This window comes from Panulirus ornatus, chromosome 31 (assembly GCF_036320965.1).
Source record: "Panulirus ornatus isolate Po-2019 chromosome 31, ASM3632096v1, whole genome shotgun sequence".
Lineage (NCBI taxonomy): Eukaryota > Metazoa > Arthropoda > Malacostraca > Decapoda > Palinuridae > Panulirus > Panulirus ornatus.
The window spans coordinates 965,001-987,201 of NC_092254.1; the positions used below are offsets into that span (position 1 = coordinate 965,001).

A 22,201-nucleotide genomic window follows, 5' to 3' on the forward strand; every position below is an offset into this window, starting at 1 on the left:
TCCTCTCACTGTTATTGCTGCTGCTGCATTCACTTCCGGTACTGCAGCAGTTCCTGCAGCCGCTGCTGCTGCCCAGCTCATGCTCATAACGTAGAGCTGCTCCCAGCATTATATAAGCTTACACAGTGTTGCCATAGGGTCATTCTCTTCACGTCTGACACGATTACAAAACACGACAAAACCAATAACAATAAGATAACTACAGAATCACTCGTGCCTCTGTGAAACTTTACACCAACTGGGGTCTCACACATTCCCATTACAGGATCAATTATTTGGTCGCAGAATCCTTACAGAATCATCAGTCCAAAGATGCCATATGTTATAAAAAGGGGCAAGCGTTTGCTGATTCTGAGGAGATGTCGGTTATACGAGACGACTGTACACTGTGTCTTACAGCCACAGGTACAGTGTTATATATCACCTAATACGAGCAAAAGGTTACAGTGCTATGATCTACTAATATTACAAGACGTACACTGTTTGATCAGGTTACAGCCACAAGTTATAGTGTTCTAATTTACGAATATCACAAGACGCAGTATGGTTGATTAGGTAAAAGCAAGAGATTACTGACAAAAATGCTGAAGAGAAACTGACTAATCAGCAGATGCACTAGGCAAGCACGAGACTGACGTCATTCGTAAAGCATAAGGAAAGCCTGTGTGGTTACCCAAGCGTACGAAATGCGAATATGGTTCAACTCTGGTAAGAAATTATTGAAAAAACCGTCAAATTACACGTACAACCGGTTGGCTGGTGATACCAGCACAACAGACGAATATATATATATATATATATATATATATATATATATATATATATATATATATATATATATATATACATATATCCAGTGTATACGTATATCTTAGCGACACCAGTCAGCCAGCGTGTTATGCATAGTGACGGACGAATGTTTACCTCAGGCGTGGTGATCCGGGATAAGCTTCACCGTAAGCCTACGTCACGTACATAGATAGATGGATAGATAGATGGATAGATAGATAGATACTATCAGTACTGTTGAAATAATATTTCCAGGTCGGTCGCTGAGGCGTAATAGGAAACATAAAGCCAAGGGGATCCAAAACACCGTCTTCATTTCCGTTCAAGACATCTGACAGGAAACAGTTTTCTTGGTAACTCCACACACACACACACACATACATATATATATATATATATATATATATATATATATATATATATATATATATATATATATATATATATACATATATATATATATATATATATATATATATATATATATATATATATATATATATATATATATATATATATATATGAGGGCTTGGAAAAGTCTGTTCCAACGCAACAACGAACCGTTTAAATATTTTACTTTTCCGAAGGCTTACTTTTATATTTCCACACAAGGACTTAGCCTGTCGCTAGCGGTGAATTGAAACTCAAAAATTAAAAAAAAAAAAAATCATATACCCTGTCACCAGCCACGTGTTTACAGGGGTCCACTTTCCATAGCAGTTATCAGGCGTCCTCTGTGTACATAGTTCAGACGCTGTAGCCTAGGTGGATGGCGAGCTCGTCCTACACTATAGAGGCTTACTTATTTTTTTTACGTGGACCACTTTGAGCCACCCACTTGGTCAGTGGACTGTCCTCCCCCTATCTAGCGGCTGGAGGAACAGACAGTGAAACTCGCATATTCATTACAGTATAATATAATCCATTAAGTTATGGACTAGTATTGTACGTGGAAATCTGAAGGTTAATTTGATAAAGGCATGCGACTTCAATTAAATTTTCTCTGCCGACTCTTAACAGATCAGACTTTAATAAATAACAATAGGCAACAATAGTAAGTCGATGAGAGACATGCTACCGCTCCCTTATCACCAGAGGTAAAGTGTCATCTTCAGCAGAGTTACCGAATAAACTCCGTTGTATTGGATGTTTATTTCGGGTTTATTCTGGCGTATATAGGGCCCCACTGGACAACGGTCCATAGACCAATGGTCACGAAGCCCTGGGTCTATAATACACTCTTGGCCACGACGTCACGACCATTGAGCACGACGTCACGACCATTGAGCACGACGTCACGACCATTGAGCACGACGTCACGACCATTGAGCACAACGGTATGGCCTTCGAGCACGGCGGTACGACCACTTAGCGTGGTCTTTCCCGTGATGGCAACGTATGTGTGCGTCAAGCGGACGATGGTCCTGTCAGTTATGCTCCCCCGCCCACAATGGGGGAGAAAAAATCTTTACCTCGAGTTTATGAGTGGAACTTACTATATAACTGAACTTTAAGTTATCTGTGACACACTTTCTCAAGTTTAATGACTTAAGTTAGCCTGAAGATCCGGAGTTCCTCCCCTGGCTGGGTCCACTGTAAAGTTGGCTGTGTAAACATACCTTGGCGTAGAGGATAAAGTTAACCACTTGAACACCAGAGCACGAAGCTTCCTTCATACGACGCTCCCTCTGCGTACTGAACGACTATACCAATAGCATCTCTCAGATTCCATTGTACCTTTCTGGCCAATCTACACATCTTTAAATGCTATACAGCTGACGACGTAAGCACCCCTAATTTTCCCATGATTTGGCCTATTTTTAATCAAGGTCTTACTTTCCACTATCATATCATTGTCAGTAAGACTGTACCGCTATGCTCAAGACTCGTACCGTTGTGGTCAAGAGTGGTATGCTAACCTCAAAATATGCAACACTACACGAACATGATGATAACAACCAGTGTTCACTGGTCACATTATCCAACCTTACCTACCTCCCTGCACCTGGCCAGCCAACCTTGTCCTGCTGACCCACACCAACCACTGACCTCTCCCGCAGCCACGTCACAACGTCTCTTCCTCTTGCCACGCTTTCAGCCGTACACTGTGCCTTCAGCCGTACACTGTGCCTTCAGCCGTACACTGTGCCTTCAGCCGTACACTGTGCCTTCAGTCGTCCCTCCTACCATACACATTTCCTTCTCTAACTTTCCTGTTCCTTGCATGTCTTCCTCGTCTTCCCAGATCCCCTGCACCGTCCTCACATCACACCTGTGTATCCCTGCACACCTGTCCCACCACCCACCCACCCACTTCATCACCCTCGTCTTCCCTGTGTGTCCTCCAGCCCTCCTGAGTCGGCGTTCCGTTGTCTCTGATCCGGATTACTGTAAGAATTTTTCCCAATTTCCTGGTCTAGGCTGTTGACACAGGTTCTCAAGTCCTCAGAAGGATGTCAACTGCACCCGCAAGCTCTCCTTGCCCGCACGACCAAGTTGGTGTTTCTTCCCGTTTTCTTCTTACGCTCGGATGCCCCACACGACGATAAAATTCCAGGTCGGCCTTTTTCCTGAGTCCTGGATTTCCATGTTGTCCTTCCCCCCTTCTTCCAGACCTTCTCTCCTCTTTAACATTCACGGTTTTCATGTTTTGCTGACGTCCACGTTATTCTTCCCGTTACGTGCACGTTATTCTTCTCGTTACGCGCACGTTATTCTTCTCGTTACGTGCACGTTATTCTTCACGTTACGTGCACGTTATTCTCGTTACGTGCACGTTATTCTTCACGTTACGTGCACGTTATTCTTCTCGTTACGCGCACGTTATTCTTCTCGCTACGTGCACGTTATTCTTCACGTTACGTGCACGTTATTCTTCTCGTTACGTGCACGTTATTCTTCACGTTACGTGCACGTTATTCTTCTCGTTACGTGCACGTTATTCTTCACGTTACGTGCACGTTATTCTTCTCGTTACGTGCACGTTATTCTTCCCGTTACGTGCACGTTATTCTTCTCGTTACGTGCACGTTATTCTTCACGTTACGTGCACGTTATTCTTCACGTTACGTGCACGTTATTCTTCTCGTTACGTGCACGTTATTCTTCTCGTTACGTGCACGTTATTCTTCCCGTTACGTGCACGTTATTCTTCCCGTTACGTGCACGTTATTCTTCCCGTTACGTGCGCGTTATTCTTCTCGTTACGTGCACGTTATTCTTCCCGTTACGTGCACGTTATTCTTCCCGTTACGTGCACGTTATTCTTCCCGTTACGTGCACGTTATTCTTCTCGTTACGTGCACGTTATTCTTCCCGTTACGTGCACGTTATTCTTCCCGTTACGTGCGCGTTATTCTTCTCGTTACGTGCACGTTATTCTTCCCGTTACGTGCACGTTATTCTTCTCGTCCATCGTTTGTTTCGTGCCAGTTTTCCGCCGTCTGGAGTCGGTCTCCCCCTCCCCCCCAGCCACACATTCCTCCACATCTCCGTTACGTAACTTGGCTACCGTCCCTGCCACACAACCCCTACCCCACATTTCCCTCCGCCTCACAAACTCATTTATACATTCCCTTTGAAGTACGACGACGTTGCCCCTACTTTACATTTTCCTATTAGTCTTGCCTACCTAACCCCCAGGCAGGTTTGTCTTACCATAGCCAACCCACTCTAAACCCCCAGACATACGCTCCATACACACTCCTCCTCTTACTACAACCTCAGGACCTGCAAAACCTATAGTCCTCAACCCAGGAGAGGTAGGCTACACTCGTGTGTGTGTGTGTGTGTGTGTGTGTGTGTGTGTGTGTGTGTGTGTGTGTGTGTGTGTGTGTGTGTGTGATAATAATAATAATAACAATAATAATCATAATAATAATATCTTTTCTCAGATGGACCTCAAAGGAAGACTGAAAATCTAAGGGAAATATTTACATCGCTATAAACACTAGACAAACTAAACGCCGAAAAGGAAAATCAATCTCTGTGTATCTTGTAGGTGGACGTAATCTATCCTCTCCATCCTATAGTACGCCTCACCTGCCTGCACTTTCATCCTGCCAGAAGATAACATGTTGAAGCAGTAACACATCAATCACTCAGTTCAATATCCGTGTGAGTAACAACCACAAACATACAACACCTCCATAACAGACGTACCGTTCAACACAACCTTATATGTTCTCTCAGTTCTCTGCTACGGCTGCTTCCTACCCAACCGCCTGGTAGACATATAAAGGTATCCGCCACTTCCCCAACAAATACGACAGAGTCAAAACACATGCATATCGTAATAACCCAACAAGCGCTGAACAAACAACTCAGTCCTAGACTCCATTACACTAGACAAACACCCATCTGAAACTACACTCCCCAGGTATGTACGAGTTACGTATACTCGTCTACGTTATAGAGGTCATACGTCTCTCCAATATTACGAGTAGTTGTTCAACATACCACAGGACGCCTCATTCCCAACATGCAACATCCATAATTGTACAATGACGACTTAACCTTCCTACACTCAACCAACATAAACATACATACATCACCATCTTCCGTAGTGCTGAGGAGCCTCACAGGTGGAGATCGTGGGAAATAAAGATATATATATATATATATATATATATATATATATATATATATATATATATATATATATATATATATATATATATATATATATATATATATATATATATATATATATTCACCTTCTTGTCCACATAATAAGTTTATGATACGCTCGTTCTCTGTCTTGGACAATCACTTTTTTTACCAAATGGCGTCCTAGCTACGTCTCTTCGTTGTATATCAACTGACTGTTAAATTTCTCTCTTGTGTCTCCCCTGATGATGTGATTATTACACGAAAGTGCACTTGGGAACTTATCATGTTTCATTTTCCCCGTGGACTCATAGGAATATATATATATATATATATATATATATATATATATATATATATATATATATATATATATATATATATATATATATATAAAGGTGTGTTACAGCTGCTATCTATCTATCAGTTTTAAAGGTACACAATATACCAGTATACATGAATCTACACACATATCTGTAGGGGGCATGAAATATTCCTTTTGTCTGTATGTTCTGTGTATGTGTTTCTACATACGTACTTGCGTATGTGTGTATATATACGCACTTGCAGAGGGGTGTGTATGTATATGTGCTTGCGTATGAGTGTGTGGAAGTACTGACAGTGACCACCCTCTGCGGAACACGAGAGAGCACTCTACTGAGCAAGCTTGGGTTAACTCTTCCATTATCATTATTGAGCCCCGGCCCCAGGAGGCATATGGCACCATGAGAGGGGCGGGGGGAAGCCTGTGTGTGTGGGGGGGGAGACATTTTTTTTATTTTTTTTTCGCAGGATGAACTGAGGCCTCGTCCATCAGGATACTCAGGGGATTAGGCTGTCGTCCTAGGGATATACGTGGTCGTACTCAAGGGTTGACGTCGTCGTCTGCATGAGGTTTATGTCGACGTCCTGGGGGGGAGGGGGGGGTACTTGTGCTGTGAAGGTTAGGGCGTTGCAACGAGGGGTTACAGGGGCTTTATAAGAGGTTAAGTTGTCTTTCTAAGGAGTTAAAGTGTCACACTAGGGGGTCAAAGCGTCACACTAGAAGGTTAAATCGTCTAAGCTACGTCGTCATACTAAGAGGTTCAGTCGTCGTCGTCAAAGGGGTTGAGTCATCGTACTGGGGGGGTGGCGGGGTGCCGTCGTCCTCCAAAGGGTTCAGTCCTCACACTAGGGGGGTGAACTCATCGTTCTCTGGGGTTCAGTGCTCACACTAGGGGGTGAACTCATCATTCTCTGGGGTTCAGTCCTCACACTAGGGGGTGAACTCATCGTTCTCTGGGGTTCAGTGCTCACACTAGGGGGGTGAACTCATCGTTCTCTGGGGTTCAGTCCTCACACTAGGGGGTGAACTCATCGTTCTCTGGGGTTCAGTCCTCACACTAGGGGGTGAACTCATCGTTCTCTGGGGTTCAGTCCTCACACTAGGGGGTGAACTCATCGTTCTCTGGGGTTCAGTCCTCACACTAGGGGGTGAACTCATCGTTCTCTGGGGTTCAGTCCTCACACTAGGGGGTGAACTCATCATTCTCTGGGGTTCAGTCCTCACACTAGGGGGTGAACTCATCATTCTCTGGGGTTAGGTCGTCGTGTAGCAGGAAACACCTTCTCGTTCCCCTGGTCTTCTAGTTTCATAAGACGTCAAATGCGTAACATAACTGGGAGTAACACTATATATACCCACCCACCACCTCCATGCTAGACACGGCTCTCCCACACCTGCCACTCGCCCATGCACCAGCCTCCCACCACCACCACCATGTAACCCCCAGGTACACCACCCATGCGTAGGGGGAGGAGGGAGCCCCCCCCCCCCTCTGTAGCTATGGCTCGTCGGGTCAGATGTTTTTGGTGGGAAAGAAAAGGAAATATCTTCCACCTCCAGGTCGAGGATCCTGCAGAAGAAGAGGGGAGTCGTCTGGCGTTGATCCCAGGTCAGGTAGGGTTTTGTCTGGACGGTTGGGCCACCACGACTCCCGCGGGACCCCTCTGCTACTGCCCATCCCCCTCAAGCCCGAAGCTCCCCCTCACTGGACGCGTCAGAGCTCACCCGAAGCGTCGTGTGAGACAAGGCTCACGCGCGTCATATCCCACTGGAACATTTCACAACGCAATTAGCGACTCAAAGGTCACCTCAAAAGTCACTGCTCACGTGCGCGAGGCGACGCTCACCTGAGAGGCCTGACCTCATTTGAGGTGTCACGGATCACCTCACCCGTCAAAGCTCACAAGATGCACCTGAGCTCACTCGACCACAGGACACGATGACTGAGACCTCACGGTGCACAGATGCCACGCCAGAGGATATGACTGGCCACTCAGGCCGTGAGGGCTCGCATCGCCGTCATGATATCCTCCTGTGTGTATAAAGTCCTGGGGCCGCACCTGTTACTCCCATGATACAATAAACTCAGTTAACTACAAGACAGGATGATGACTGGCCACCCCACTCCACCATCACACGTTAGAGACCTGACAGGTATCTTTGAGGAGGATTTTGAGGGTCTACGTACGTCAGGTTTCCTCCAAGAATGACCTCTTCCTCCTGCAAGTTGTGTACGGACGATGGTCGTTGGCCATAGCTCGGGTAGAGCTGTTTTTATTTGTCTCTGGATGTGTCATGGGAGGGAGTGGGTAAATTGACAGTTGGAGCGGCAGCTGGTGGAGTAGGGGTACCTGAAGTCGTCCTGACAGCTGGTGGTGATATTGCCCAGTGCTGTCTGCTGTTCCATCTGTTCATGCTGAACACAGCAGTCACCCCTTCCATGCTGAACACAAATTATTCACATTCATCCCCATTCGACACAGTAATGTATAGACAGAGATGGACAGATCAATGGAGAAGGATGTACTGTACAAACATACATAGACACAACAGACAGAGAAGGACGGGTTGATACAGGGAAACATGACAATACATCGATAAATATGGAGAGGACAGAGAACACCATGAACATGCAGGATATAAAAGAAATACATAACATACAGAAACAGAAGAGAAACGGTGACGTTAATCTCGGGGAAATTAATGGAAAACCGAAACAACAAAACTGAAACAAAAGTTTCTATATGAAAATTCCGTGCGGGAAGCAAGGTCATATCTCACGTGTCAAGATATATTCGCACTGCATGAGTCCCCCTGGATACATCAGTCTTCCCCGCACCTGCAGAAAGTATTCCCGTTTTCTGAATGACGAGAACACTCAAATATCTTTCCTATGTGAGACAACAACGACTTGTAACAAGTGGTGTTCATAATGACATGGCGATCACTGTCTTTCATAGAGAAAATGTATTTCTAATGTGACTGAACACTTTATACAACTCAAAAAAAAAAAAAAAAGGATCGTAATTAACTATCCTGTTCTTACTTGTCCTGGAACCCCAGGTATGAAGCAGAGCACAGGAAGTAGACCACGTCCACTGGGCGGACTGCTGAACAAGGAAACTGATAGTACGGATGTTTGATGAAAATTTGTACGCAATAATATGTTGGATTAACTCATCAATGTGTGTGTGTGTATATATATATATATATATATATATATATATATATATATATATATATATATATATATATATATATATATATATATATATATTGGAAAAGATCAAAATTTTGCGCGTGATCAAGATATTCCTATGAGTCCACGGGGAAAATGAAACACGAAAAGTTCCCAAGTGCACTTTCGTGTAATAATCACATCATCAGGGGAGACACAAGAGAGAAATATGTCAGTTGATATACATCGAAGAGACGAAGCTAGGACGCCATTTGGACAATCACATGTTTACCAAATGGCGTCCTAGCTTCGTCTCTTCGATGTATATCAACTGACTGTTATATTTTTCTCTTGTGTGTCCCCTGATGATGTGATTATTACACGAAAGTGCACTTGGGAACTTTTCGTGTTTCATTTTCCCCGTGGACTCATAGGAATATATATATATATATATATATATATATATATATATATATATATATATATATATATATATTTTTCTTTTTCTTTCAAACTATTCGCCATTTCCCGCATTAGCGAGGTAGCGTTAAGAACAGAGGACTGGGCCTTTGAGGGAATACCCTCACCTGGCCCAATTCTCTGTTCCTTCTTTTGGAAAATTAAAAAAAAAAAAAAAAAAATATATATATATATATATATATATATATATATGTGTGTGTGTGTGTGTGTGTGTGTGTGTGTGTGTGCTCTACGTCGCCAGTTAAGCAGCCAATATTTCAGTCACATTAAAACTAGTATAAATAAAGACATTATCAAGGTTTTCAAAGTATAATTCTCATTTACCCTGGCAGTGAGGTAAGCCTTACTTATTGTTAACTACTTTTCAAAACTTTCGTTTGCCAATAACTTCCAGAAATTCGTCGTACGATAAGACACTTGGAAATATATTTATGAAAACAACACTATTAAGAATGAGGCATCGATACAGGCCTTCGAAAGCAGGAGGGAGATAAATGGATATACAGATGATAAGAGGAGAGATAGACACATATACCCATGTGAGAGAGAGAGAGAGAGAGAGAGAGAGAGAGAGAGAGAGAGAGAGAGAGAGAGAGAGAGAGAGAGAGTAATCTGCTATATCTATTGAGTCAACAGAACGGGACGAGAGTTTCCATGCTCGCCATCTAGCACCATGCTACCCCCACCCTCCCACCGAACCTCTCTCTCTCTCTCTCTCTCTCTCTCTCTCTCTCTCTCTCTCTCTCTCTCTCTCCCCTCAGATCCCTCAGACGTGACGTGCCTGGTCAGTGGCCTTATAAGGGATACGTATTTAGGAAGAGCTTTTAACGCTTGGTGGTGGTTGTACGAGTCTTATGAGTGGTGGTGGTGGTGGAGGCGGTTGTAGCAGTTGTTGCTACAGTTGTAGCATAAGATGGAGACGGTACAGTCAGAATGATATCAAACGCACTCGTAGCAAACGTCCCACCATCAGTAGAATTAGTTAAAGTGGTAGTAAGTGCAACAGTTCTAGGACGAGATGTGGCAAATACTGCAGGAGCAACAAGAGCAGAAACAAAACAAGCAGAACAGCAAGAACAGTGTGCGTATAACACACACACACACACACACACACACACTAAGAGTACCTTAAAACTTCATAATCAAACTTCCATTCCGCCACACGTAACATGGTTCTCATTCCTTCTCAACAACAACAAAAATTCTTACGCCAAAAATCTTAATGAAACGTGAGTCTGTACTACCACATCATCCCAGGCGAAGTTCTCTACGTAACTTCCTCTAATTCAGCATCTTAAACTATCGTCTTTAAAAGTCTGTGGATAGTCAAAATATGTTCGTCAAAAATTTTTAATTCCACAAATTAACAAACACTTTTAAAAAGCCATAAACATCAGTCTAGCTGCAATATTCCCTCCACTTCCCACAAAAATTATTATAAAGTCTAAAATTATTCGTCTCCGTAAATTACTAACATTTCTCTACGGCTGCACAACATTCCAGGTGTACAGAGCTCTCACAAGGCGACTTAATGACATCATTTCCTCGTTCTCCTCCTGGGCTGAGCTGTGCTCAAAGAAAGGGAGCAGGGGATCCCGTTTTCTTTACATCTCGCAGAAAAAGGGAGCTAAAGAACATGGGTGATGGCTCGTTAGCCTAAATACCTTGACCACGACGGTACGACCCCTAGACTATGACGGTACGACCATAGACTATGACGGTACGACCCTTTAACCATGACGGTACGACGCATGACCTCAACGGTACAACCCTTGACCACGTCGTGACACGAGGGATTAAAGCAATTATCAGTCACAGGAGGAGTGTGGTTACAGGAGGGCCTGACAAGTGCTGACGACCATAGGTTTTCCTAGTAATTACCCGAGAGGTTTGGCTGTGTTGGTTACGACTTTGGTACATATAGTGACCCACTTGTGTATAACGCCACTATTATCATTGTTTATATGTCTGTCTGTACGTCTGCATGTCTCTCTATCCAATTCTCTCTCTCTCTCTCTCTCTCTCTCTCTCTCTCTCTCTCTCTCTCTCTCTCTCTCTCTCTCTCTCTCTATCTATCTATCTATCTATCTATCTATATATATATATATATATATATATATATATATATATATACCTTAAACTATTATCTTAACATTAATCAGTCATAACATCAGTGTTAGGATCTACGTTGCCTTACGTAAGACTATTTAATGACAGCCATTTGTCGATTAAGGAAACATCATCCAATCCTGCAAACAAACAATTTGTAGGATGCCGTTACGTTAATGAAGTTAAGTTAATGAGAAATATACACAGTACAGGAATAATGACTGTGTTTGTGTCTCAGTCACCTGGTGTTGAGCTGAAGAACAGCTAGATCAACCTGTGCTCAACAGTACTGATGACGCTCACACACACACACACACACACGCACACACACACACACACACACACACACACACACACACACGGGAACAAAGCCTCAGAACACACACGCAAACATAAAGCAGGCGACGCCTGGAGCAGAACAGAAGACAAAGCAAGAATGTATGGTGGCAGCAGGTGTGGGTGGCCCTCCTCCCGTGCTTCATCAGGCCGGCCAGACCTCACTAGTCTCACCGTCAGGAAAATAATCAAGATACTTTCAGGTAGACAGTAGCGCCGACCACCAGGCTACTCACCCTCTAGCTCACGTCCTGGTCATGTATACATCATCTACCGTCTCTTTTCTCTCTCCTTTGAGAATGGCTCAGCTGGGAGGGTCACTCGACCTGGCATCATATTATTCTAACTCATTTCCTTTTCCAACATAGACGTCTCTCTCTCTCTCTCTCTCTCTCTCTCTCTCTCTCTCTCTCTCTCTCTCTCTCTCTCTAACTCGAGCCTCCTTCCCTTCATCACACCCTCCATCCCTTTAATTCAAGCCCCCTTCCACCTCCCTTTTTCCAGTGGACTCAAAGCCACGATGGTTATGTCTGGGATGTAAAACATTTACATGTAAATTCAGGCGTTGTTAAGGAGGGTATTGTCCTTGATGTGGGGGTGGAGAAAGACGGTGTGCCGGGTGTAGGGTGGGGGGCACTTGTGGGGGTGTGTAGCTGGGTGTATGTACACCTCGGGTGAGCTACCTCCAGAGTTTTACACTTATACTGTGTGTGTATGTGTGTGTGTGTGTGTCTGTGTGTGTCTGTGTGTCCGTCTGTCTGTGTTGCTTTAACTATCATAACTGCTTGTTTGCTACCGCTCCTTTAGGGTCAGGTCAAAGGTCAAGCCATCAGTGATCGCAGTGTCGTAGTCACGGGTCGGACAGTCGTACTCAACGATCGTACCATCGTACTCAGGGATCGTAGCGTCGCAGTCAAGGGTCGTGCCGACGTAGCCAACAGTCGTACCGTCGTACGTCATGATGACAGCGCCGTGCTCAAGGGTCGTACCATCGCAGACTCTTCCTGTAGTTAGCTAACTGAAGCCATCACTGTAGCTTCACGTCAAACCTGGTCTTCATGACGACTCTTGACACTGACTGAAGCCTTGGACAAAAATGAATATACAAATGAAATATCCTTACATCAATATGACCCCCGCCCCCCTCCCACACCCCCAACAAAACAAACAAACAAAAAAATACCTTCCTAGAATCGTGACAGAAAATACAATACCTTCCCTGAAATGTGTCACAAAATACAATACCTTACCTGCAATGTGTCACAAAATACAATACCTTCCCTGCAATGTCACAAAATACAATACCTTCCCTGCAATGTCACAAAATACAATACCTTCCCTGCAATGTCACAAAATACAATACCTACTCTGCAATGTCACAAAATACAATACCTTCCCTGCAATGTCACAAAATACAATACCATCCAGGCAATGTGTCACAAAATACAATAGCTTCCCAACAGTGTGTTATAAAACGCAATGCTCTTCCAGAAACTCGTCTAAGAAGTACAATGTGCTCCCAGCAATATGTCTGAACAAAGAGGCTCCAACATCCAAGCCTTTTACAGACCGACCCATAATTTCTCGAGTGTAATTATTCTCTTTTCTTGTAATTTCAGGACACAAGCAGGAGAGGTGCCGTTGTCTGTAGGGTGAGTATCCAAGCTACAGTCTCAGTTGGTTACAGAATATGTGCTTCCTGTATCTCTACAGATACAGGCGACTTCGATGACAGAGAACGAGTGGTGGACATGGCCACCGTGTGTGCTGACATCAGCTGGGAATGACTGAACTGTCCAACATAATGGGTTGTGGGTTAGCTATGTGAGCAGGACGGTACGAACCTTGAGTGCGAAGGCACGACCCATGGGCATGATGGCTCGGGCTGTGACCTGACCCTTAATATTCAGGTAAATACAAAAGCTGATACATACATCACTAATCCATAACCTCTACCCATCCTTCCCTCTACCAATCCTTCGCCCGTCAAGTGAAAATAGACCGACTCCCCCATAATCCAGTGGAGCAGATTAGGATTTCCGGCCCAGGAAGACCATATGAACACAAGGAAAACTTTTATCAAAACAGTGAAAACCAAGTTGACGTAAACTGCTATACTTAGCGAAACCTTCAAGGATTCCCCCTCCCTCTCACAGCGAAGACCGCTAACTTACTTATCACAAAACGGCTGGTGTTGAAATTGAAAGTTAGGAAAAAAAAAAAACTATACTTAGCGGCGCCTGCTGCTGGTTTAACCCTCTTCCCTTCAACAATCAAGCGAAGACCGCTAACTTCTATATCACAGACAGTAATAATGTGCAGAGTTTCTAGCAGTGTATAATGCAGTAGTCAATACATTCACAATGAAGTTAAGCGAATCACAAGGGAAAACCTGAGCAGATGAACGATATAAATTCATGGTCAATTATTGAGAGCCTTTAGGCACATGGTTCGACCCTTAGATATTACGGCGTGACCTTTGACCTTATCATTAAGGATCGGGTTGAAGACCAAGGCACATTATGGCCACACAGGATAGTGACAACATATGACCACAAATCTTGTGAAGAGTTATGGTGGAAAAGCTTGACATTAGTGTATGGGTGTACAGCTTGACAACAGATCATGGCCTAAAAGCTTTGTAAGATGATGTGGTCAAAAAACTTAATAACAGTAAATCGCATACAAGATTATGTGCATGATAACACATTATGTGCATGATAACACATTATGTGCATGATAACACATTATGTGCATGATAACACATTATGTGCATGATAACACATTATGTGCATGATAACACATTATGTGCATGATAACACATTATGTGCATGATAACACATTATGTGCATGATAACACATTATGTGCATGATAACACATTATGACCACAAAACTTAACAAAACATCATGGCCAGAAACCTTCATAAAACATTATTGTCATCAAGCTAATAATAAAGATTATGGCAGCTTCGTAATAGATCAATGATCTTAAAAGCTTGACGCCAGACCAATCTCTTATATAAAACTTAAAGTACATGGAAACAGTTACAAAAACGGGCACTGTATTATGTATAAGAGAACAAGAGGAAAGAAACCTTTAGTTCCCACAGTAAGGCAAACCTTTGATAAGTCTCAAATGCGAAGTCTTTGTTCCCTCTTGAAGACAATATTCCCTGGCGGATTTCTGAGAGAGAGAGAGAGAGAGAGAGAGAGAGAGAGAGAGAGAGAGAGAGAGAGAGAGAGAGAGAGAGAGAGAGAGAGAGAAACAATAAGGTTTTCCAGGAACAATAATATATTTTAAATTCTAATACATTAGCATTTTTCAATTCTAAAGCATCTCTGATCATTCTAGCGATATGAATATATATATATATATATATATATATATATATATATATATATATATATATATATATATATATATATATATATATTCTTTCATTCATACTATTCGCCATTTCCCGCATTAGCAAGGTAAAGTTAAGAACAGAGGACTGGGCCTTTGAGGGAATATCCTCACCTGGCCCCCTTCTCTGTTCCTTCTTTTGGAAAATTGAAAAAAAAAATGAGAGGGGAGGATTTCCAGCCCCCCGCTCCCTTCCCTTTCAGTCGCCTTCTACGACACGCAGGGAATACGTGGGAAGTATTCTTTCTCCCCTATCTCCAGGGATAATATATATATATATATATATATATATATATATATATATATATATATATATATACATATGTTTTGATATACATGTTCGACTATTCCCGCGTAGCGAGTTAGCGCCTGGACTGGACGAGGAAATGGCTTCATTTGCTCCCCTACCCACTCCGAGGCCTGAGTGTACAATGAAGCGGGACCAGAGCTCGCCCGCCGTGATCACGCCCCACACACCTCTCTCTTGTTCCATCTGACGGTCTCATATGTCTCGTTGTAGACAAGTGACAGCATCCCCGACCGCATCGTTCCAATCGCCCGTTCCCTTGCGCGCCTCACGCACTCCTGAACATCACTCAAAACATCATTCACTCCATCATTCATTCTATCATTCATTCCATCATTCACTCCATCATTCTACCTGCAGACAGGTTTTTCCCTCTTGGCTGGTGTATCTCAGTTCACCTATGCTCAACCAACCTCTTCATATGTTTTTAACGCTCCCTCGCTAACACGGTAAATGGGGAATATGTATAAAAGAATTATATATATATATATATATATATATATATATATATATATATATATATATATATATATATATATATATATATATATATATATATATATATATAGTTGCCTAAATAAAAGTTTTTATCAAAGTCAATAAAAAATTTATATTTTCTCAAAATATTACAAAGTTAAGCCATTACATAACAAGAAAATTACGATAATTTCACATAAGATCATATTCAATGATTGTTTTACGTTTATGGAGAATAAATAGAAGCTTACGACATTTGTGGTTCTCACAAAGCTTTGTAAATGTTCCGAGAATCTCATTCATTAAAGTTTCCTCTAAGTAATATTAATAATAATAACAATGATAATAATAATAATAATAATAATAATAATAATAATAATAATAATAATAATAATAAGTCGACCATCTCTTAAAACTGTGGTGAGCGCTCGCCTCACAGCATACCCCAGCCTGACACAACAATATGGACGACCTGAGCAGGTTAGGCCTGGTGTATATTGTATATCACATCAGGAGAAGATAAACGTTTGGTCAAGAGACCCACACAATACTCCTGTGTGTCGTTACAGACGCCCGCCACCCCTGCAACTATCTCTTACTCTACCAAAAAGAGGAGATAACCTCCCTGCTATGGTAACTGTACGGAAAATCGAATTTAAGAGTTAAGGTTGGGGGTCCACGAGCCCCAGCGGGGAGAAGAGACTGTGTTGGGGGTGAGGGGAGTGGGGAGAACGAGGGGCCAGTTGGGGAAAGAAGAGGAGGGCGACAATGAAAGAACTGATGAAGGAGAGGCGAGAAATGATTAGACAACGAAAATATAAAATGAGGAAAACCGGACAAGAACACGGGGTAAACAATCATGAGAGGACAATTAGAAGACAAGAAAGATTTTCATTATGTGGAAAATAAGACAAACTGTCAAGAGGAAACAGGAATAATAAATGAGGTGGCAAGACGAGTAGCTATAGAAAGCCCTGACACCTGCAAGCGCCCGGGGGCGACTGCCTCCCCGCTGGCTCCGCGATAACGTTATATTCCTCACTGTTGCGGCGCCCACCAGGGGGCCAGGCCACCAGCTCCCTCCCTCGGTCACACTCTCGCTCTCTGTGTATCTTCCTCCTCCTTCACATCTCTCTTCCCCTCCCTGCATTATCTCCAGGCCTCCCTTCTCTCTCTCTCTCTCTCTCTCTCTCTCTCTCTCTCTCTCTCTCTCTCTCTCTCTCTCTCTCTCTCTCTCTCTCTCTCTCTCTCTCTCATCAATCTCACTCTAGCCTACTGCAGGGGCACGCTCCTCCCCCCCCAGGCTAACCTCCAGCGCCGTGTCTGTCAGTCACGTGATGATCCATCAAGGATAAAGCTTTATAACCACAGCTTGTGCTCCAAGCTTACCTGGGAAGGTCGTTTACTGACCTCCTGAGCACGACGGTTCGATCCTTGGCTAGGATGGACTGGCCTCTAACTGACAGGCCATCATAACCAAGTGTCGTACCGTCGTGCTCAGGGGTCGTACCGTTGTGGTCAAGGGTCGTACCGTCATTGTCAAGGGTCGCACCGTCGTGCTCAGGGGTCGTACCGTTGTGGTCAAGGGTCGTACCGTCATTGTCAAGGGTCGCACCGTCGGGCTCATGAGGTTAAAGTTCAATATTTCTGGAGATGGTGGTGACGTAAGGCAGGCTGGAAATCAATTTAATCTTCCTCAGGTGGAAGGAAACCCATTACCGCCCCTCCCCCAACACCTGGAGAATAGACTGGAGAGGATAATATAATTCCTGGCTGGGGAGAGTCCTTGATCACGCATCGTGATAAGGTATGACGGAAGATAATCTCAAAGATCAGTGAAAACATCAGTAAAAAATCACTGCCAAAGATAAATTCCCTGTGGTCCTTACATGACACAAAATACAGACGGGGTTCACAACAGTGATACAGGAATGTGGGGTTGTAACCCAAGTGATGTACGTATACAGGGTTGTAACCCCCACCGTCCGCTCTTACCGCCATCACTTCCATTAACCTGGAGCCTTCCTCCATCTAGACCACTCTCCCTCCCAACCAGGGTTAACACCCTCTCACCCGCTTCCATCATCCATCACACCTCAGCCCATCCAGCTCTCCCTCTTTCTCAATCGAACCTTCCTCCATCTATCTAGCCACTCCCCACTAACCACAATCCATTATACTCTTCCTACCCAAGTTTCTCTCTCTCTCTCTCTCTCTCTCTCTCTCTCTCTCTCTCTCTCTCTCTCTCTCTCTCTCTCTCTCTCTCTCTCTCTCTCCTGCACAGACGGTCAGCAGCCTCGGCAACGAAGGCGATCATTGTGGAGCGGGCGACACAATAAGCAGGAGCGAAAGATAGCGAGAGGTACGCCGTAATTAACGGTACCTGGTAATTAACGTCGACGGAGGCTTGCATTCATTAACCCCCTCCTCTCCCTCCCGAAGCACACCACAAGACCCGGGCTAATGCATGCACATGGCCCCAACCCCAATACCCCCCCCCACACACTACCTGTTCAGGTAAACAATGGTTACTGGTGTGGCCCCGGACGATAAGAACAGAGAGAGAGAGAGAGAGAGAGAGAGAGAGCAGCCACTAATCACCCAGAATGAGCTCATGGCAGTGAGTGAACTAAGCGTACCTCATCAAACGTCGCCTTTAATGCCCACCTCAACCTTCCGCACGAGCCCCGGGCATAGCAATGTCCTGAGATCTTTAACTGTATTGCAGTATGACCAGCAGAGGCTCTTCACACTACCGACGCGATGTAAGAAGTACAACCTTACAGTGCAAACTGTTCCTAAGGCCTCTAGTATGAGCAGCAGTCCATATCTACGGAGGAATATCATCATCATCATCATCTTCCTCCAGGATGACATCAACAGACATCAGCTGTTTGATAATGATCAAAAAATTTTGATCATCACATGAAAAACTAAACGAATTAGATGACGTAAGCAACCAACCCAGTGGCCAGAACTCCGACATGTGTGCCAAACAATGAACTGGTTTCTGAGGGTTAGGTTAGGTTAGGTTAGGTTAGGTTAGGTTAAGTTAAGCTGTACAGGCTCGACGTGAACTCACCTAGGATCATGTCAGTTTCCCGCCACCGTTACGTGGCGCCTGTCCGCGCATCCCATGTTTTAGAACGACGAGGACACAGAACGTCAGCTTAAAGTCAAGCTTACACACGGCTCAGCTGGGCTTACCATATCACTAGAGCCTCGAGCCCAGCTGAGCGGTATACTCACGTCACCAGTGGAGGCAACACCCTCACACAGAGCACACATGAAGCTGTAATACACACGAGGAGGAAGAAGACAAACATCTTTATTTATCAAACTTCTGTTACTGAACCTCGACAGCTCCACAACCGCATTGGCTCGAGGTGAATCAACCCTAAAGTGAGACTGTTTGGCATGAACGCACACACACACACACACACACACACACACACACACACACACAGTGGTGGAGGGGATGGTCGTGCCCTACTGATAGATTCCAAGTCTCTAACTTGTAAACGTCACACGCAGGTTGACATCGAGATCCACTATCCCCATAAGGCGACCTGAACCCATAACCCCTCATCCCAGACATCCTGAACCCATAACCCCTCATCCCAGACATCCTGATCCTTCACCTGACTCCCGTCGGAGGCTATCAAGAAGTCGAGTTCACTTGACTGACTCCATTCTGATGCATACCCAACGCTCCTTCCCCCCAGGGTAGGGCCCCCGAGTGTGGGCCCACGGATGTACCTCCAGCCGGAGGAAGCCCCCCTCCCCCAGCCAGCAGAATGGTACCTTAAGCAAAATTATTAACCACAAAACACGTCTGGAACGCAGCGAACCCCAAGAATTTCTGCTGGAACACGCTTTCCCGGGGCTGAGGAGAGGGGGCAGGTCAGCCATCCGCAGGTCTACTGAACGGAAGTAAAGACGTTATCTCTCATACGTACGTACGTACTCTGGTGTTGAGCTGGTACGAGAGAGAGAGAGAGAGAGAGAGAGAGAGAGAGAGAGAGAGAGAGAGAGAGAGAGAGAGAGAGAGAGAGAGAGAGAGAGAGAGACTACCTGGACACCGTCAAAGGAAACGAGGCCAGAGAGGAGCCAGAATTGAAATGTGAAATATTGATGGAGAAGCTGGAGGCGGCGGCAGCCGGGTATATAGGTGAAGGCTGGGGCGGGTACTACCCCCCCCCCCCACCCCCACCCCCCTTCGTCCATCAGGCCGGTGTCAAGGGCAAGGACACACCGCTACGGAAGATTGGTACCACTGATGAAAGGCCAGCCAGGGAACTGAAAAGATTGGGAGAACGAGAGAGAGAGAGAGAGAGAGAGAGAGAGAGAGAGAGAGAGAGAGAGAGAGAGAGAGAGAGAGACAGAGACAGAGTGACTGCTGAAGGACACCATAATCACGGTGAGACAAAGTGGGTCTCCGTCAGGAAGAGTAAACATAAAGAAGATACGGCAACACACACCCGGAGCAGCACACACCTGACTGGACGAGAGGGATGTACAGAGGATAGACACACACACACACACACACACACACACACACACACACACACACACACACACACTCAGGAAGGGAAGTGAGGAAGTACAGGAGGGAAGTGAAGGAACAAGTGGGCCAAGGGAAGGTGGGGGGAGGAGGAAGAGGAGGAGGAGGAGGGGAGGGGAGAAACAGGGAGCTACATTTTCTCTTGTATAATTTATGAGGCGACTAAAACTTGGCACTAACTTTGTATGCTCAACCTAAACTTGTGTAATGATACCTCTATGATGACGTCCATACACTGTGCTAATACAGGAGGTGACCTGTGCAGCTGGTGTTCACGTCTGCCTCACCTTGTGTGTGTTGTGTGTAGTGAAGCACAACCTCTGTACACCCACGAGTCTGTGTATCATTCCCAGTTATACATTTCAACTTGAAGTGTATAATGTGTATCATTCCTAGTTATACATTTCAGCTTGAAGTGTATAATGTGTATCATTCCCAGTTATACATTTCAGCTTGAAGTGTATAATGTGTATCATTCCCAGTTATACATTTCAGCTTGAAGTGTATAATGTGTATCATTCCCAGTTATACATTTCAGCTTGAAGTGTATAATGTGTATCATTCCCAGTTATACATTTCAGCTTGAAGTGTATAATGTGTATCATTCCCAGTTATACATTTCAGCTTGAAGTGTATAATGTGTATCATTCCCAGTTATACATTTCAGCTTGAAGTGTATAATGTGTATCATTCCCAGTTATACATTTCAGCTTGAAGTGTATAATGTGTATCATTCCCAGTTATACATTTCAGCTTGAAGTGTATAATGTGTATCATTCCCAGTTATACATTTCAGCTTGAAGTGTATAATGTGTATCATTCCCAGTTATACATTTCAGCTTGAAGTGTATAATGTGTATCATTCCCAGTTATACATTTCAGCTTGAAGTGTATAATGTGTATCATTCCCAGTTATACATTTCAACTTGAAGTGTATAATGTGTATCATTCCCAGTTATACATTTCAGCTTGAAGTGTATAATGTGTATCATTCCCAGTTATACATTTCAGCTTGAAGTGTATAATGTGTATCATTCCCAGTTATACATTTCAGCTTGAAGTGTATAATGTGTAAGCAAGCAACAGAACCCTCGGTAAACATTTAGTTCGTGACGTAACGTGAGGAGGCTTTTGTTACACCGAATAACAACGTTATGAGAGTGAACACATCCACATGGTGTGACGAACGAAAATATTCGCATGACGTCACAGGTTCTACTATCTAGTACAGCCTTATATTTTTCGTATGACGTCAGAGATTCCGATTTCCAATACATCAACAATTTTTTTCTTCGCATGACGTCAGAGCTTGTAATATTCAATTTATCCACATTTTCGTAATACGTTAAAAGTCTTAATGTCCAGGACATTCCATTTTTTTTTGTCGTATGACGTCAGAGGTTTTGGTGTGCCACAACAGCAGCACGTACACACAGAGCTTCCTCCTGGGTTACATGTCTCTTCATGATGTACTGTGAATATGTCTCGTTTTCTGAGTGGATTCCTCGTACGTACATAATACACACACTTATACCCCAGTGTAATAAGGCTCAATCTAAACTCAGGTCTTACTTAACAAGTTGAGAGTCGTATGTATGGGTCAAACAAGGTCATCATAGAT

The 22,201-nt window shown here is 44.0% G+C and overlaps 1 protein-coding gene and 1 long non-coding RNA gene across 7 annotated transcripts in view; one reads left to right on the forward strand and one right to left on the reverse strand.

Moving 5' to 3' along the window:
- LOC139758648 (uncharacterized) overlaps positions 1–22,201 on the reverse strand; it is a 184,611-nt gene that overhangs the window by 94,990 nt on the left and 67,420 nt on the right. The window lies entirely within an intron of this gene.
- Positions 1–22,201, forward strand: part of LOC139758642 (ras-related protein Rap-1b-like) — a 143,423-nt gene that overhangs the window by 68,925 nt on the left and 52,297 nt on the right. For all 3 annotated transcript variants that reach the window (XM_071680184.1, XM_071680186.1, XM_071680185.1), the window contains one exon: positions 13,445–13,477. The gene's annotated coding sequence lies outside the window, so the exon portion shown is untranslated. The remainder of the gene's footprint in view (positions 1–13,444; positions 13,478–22,201) is intronic.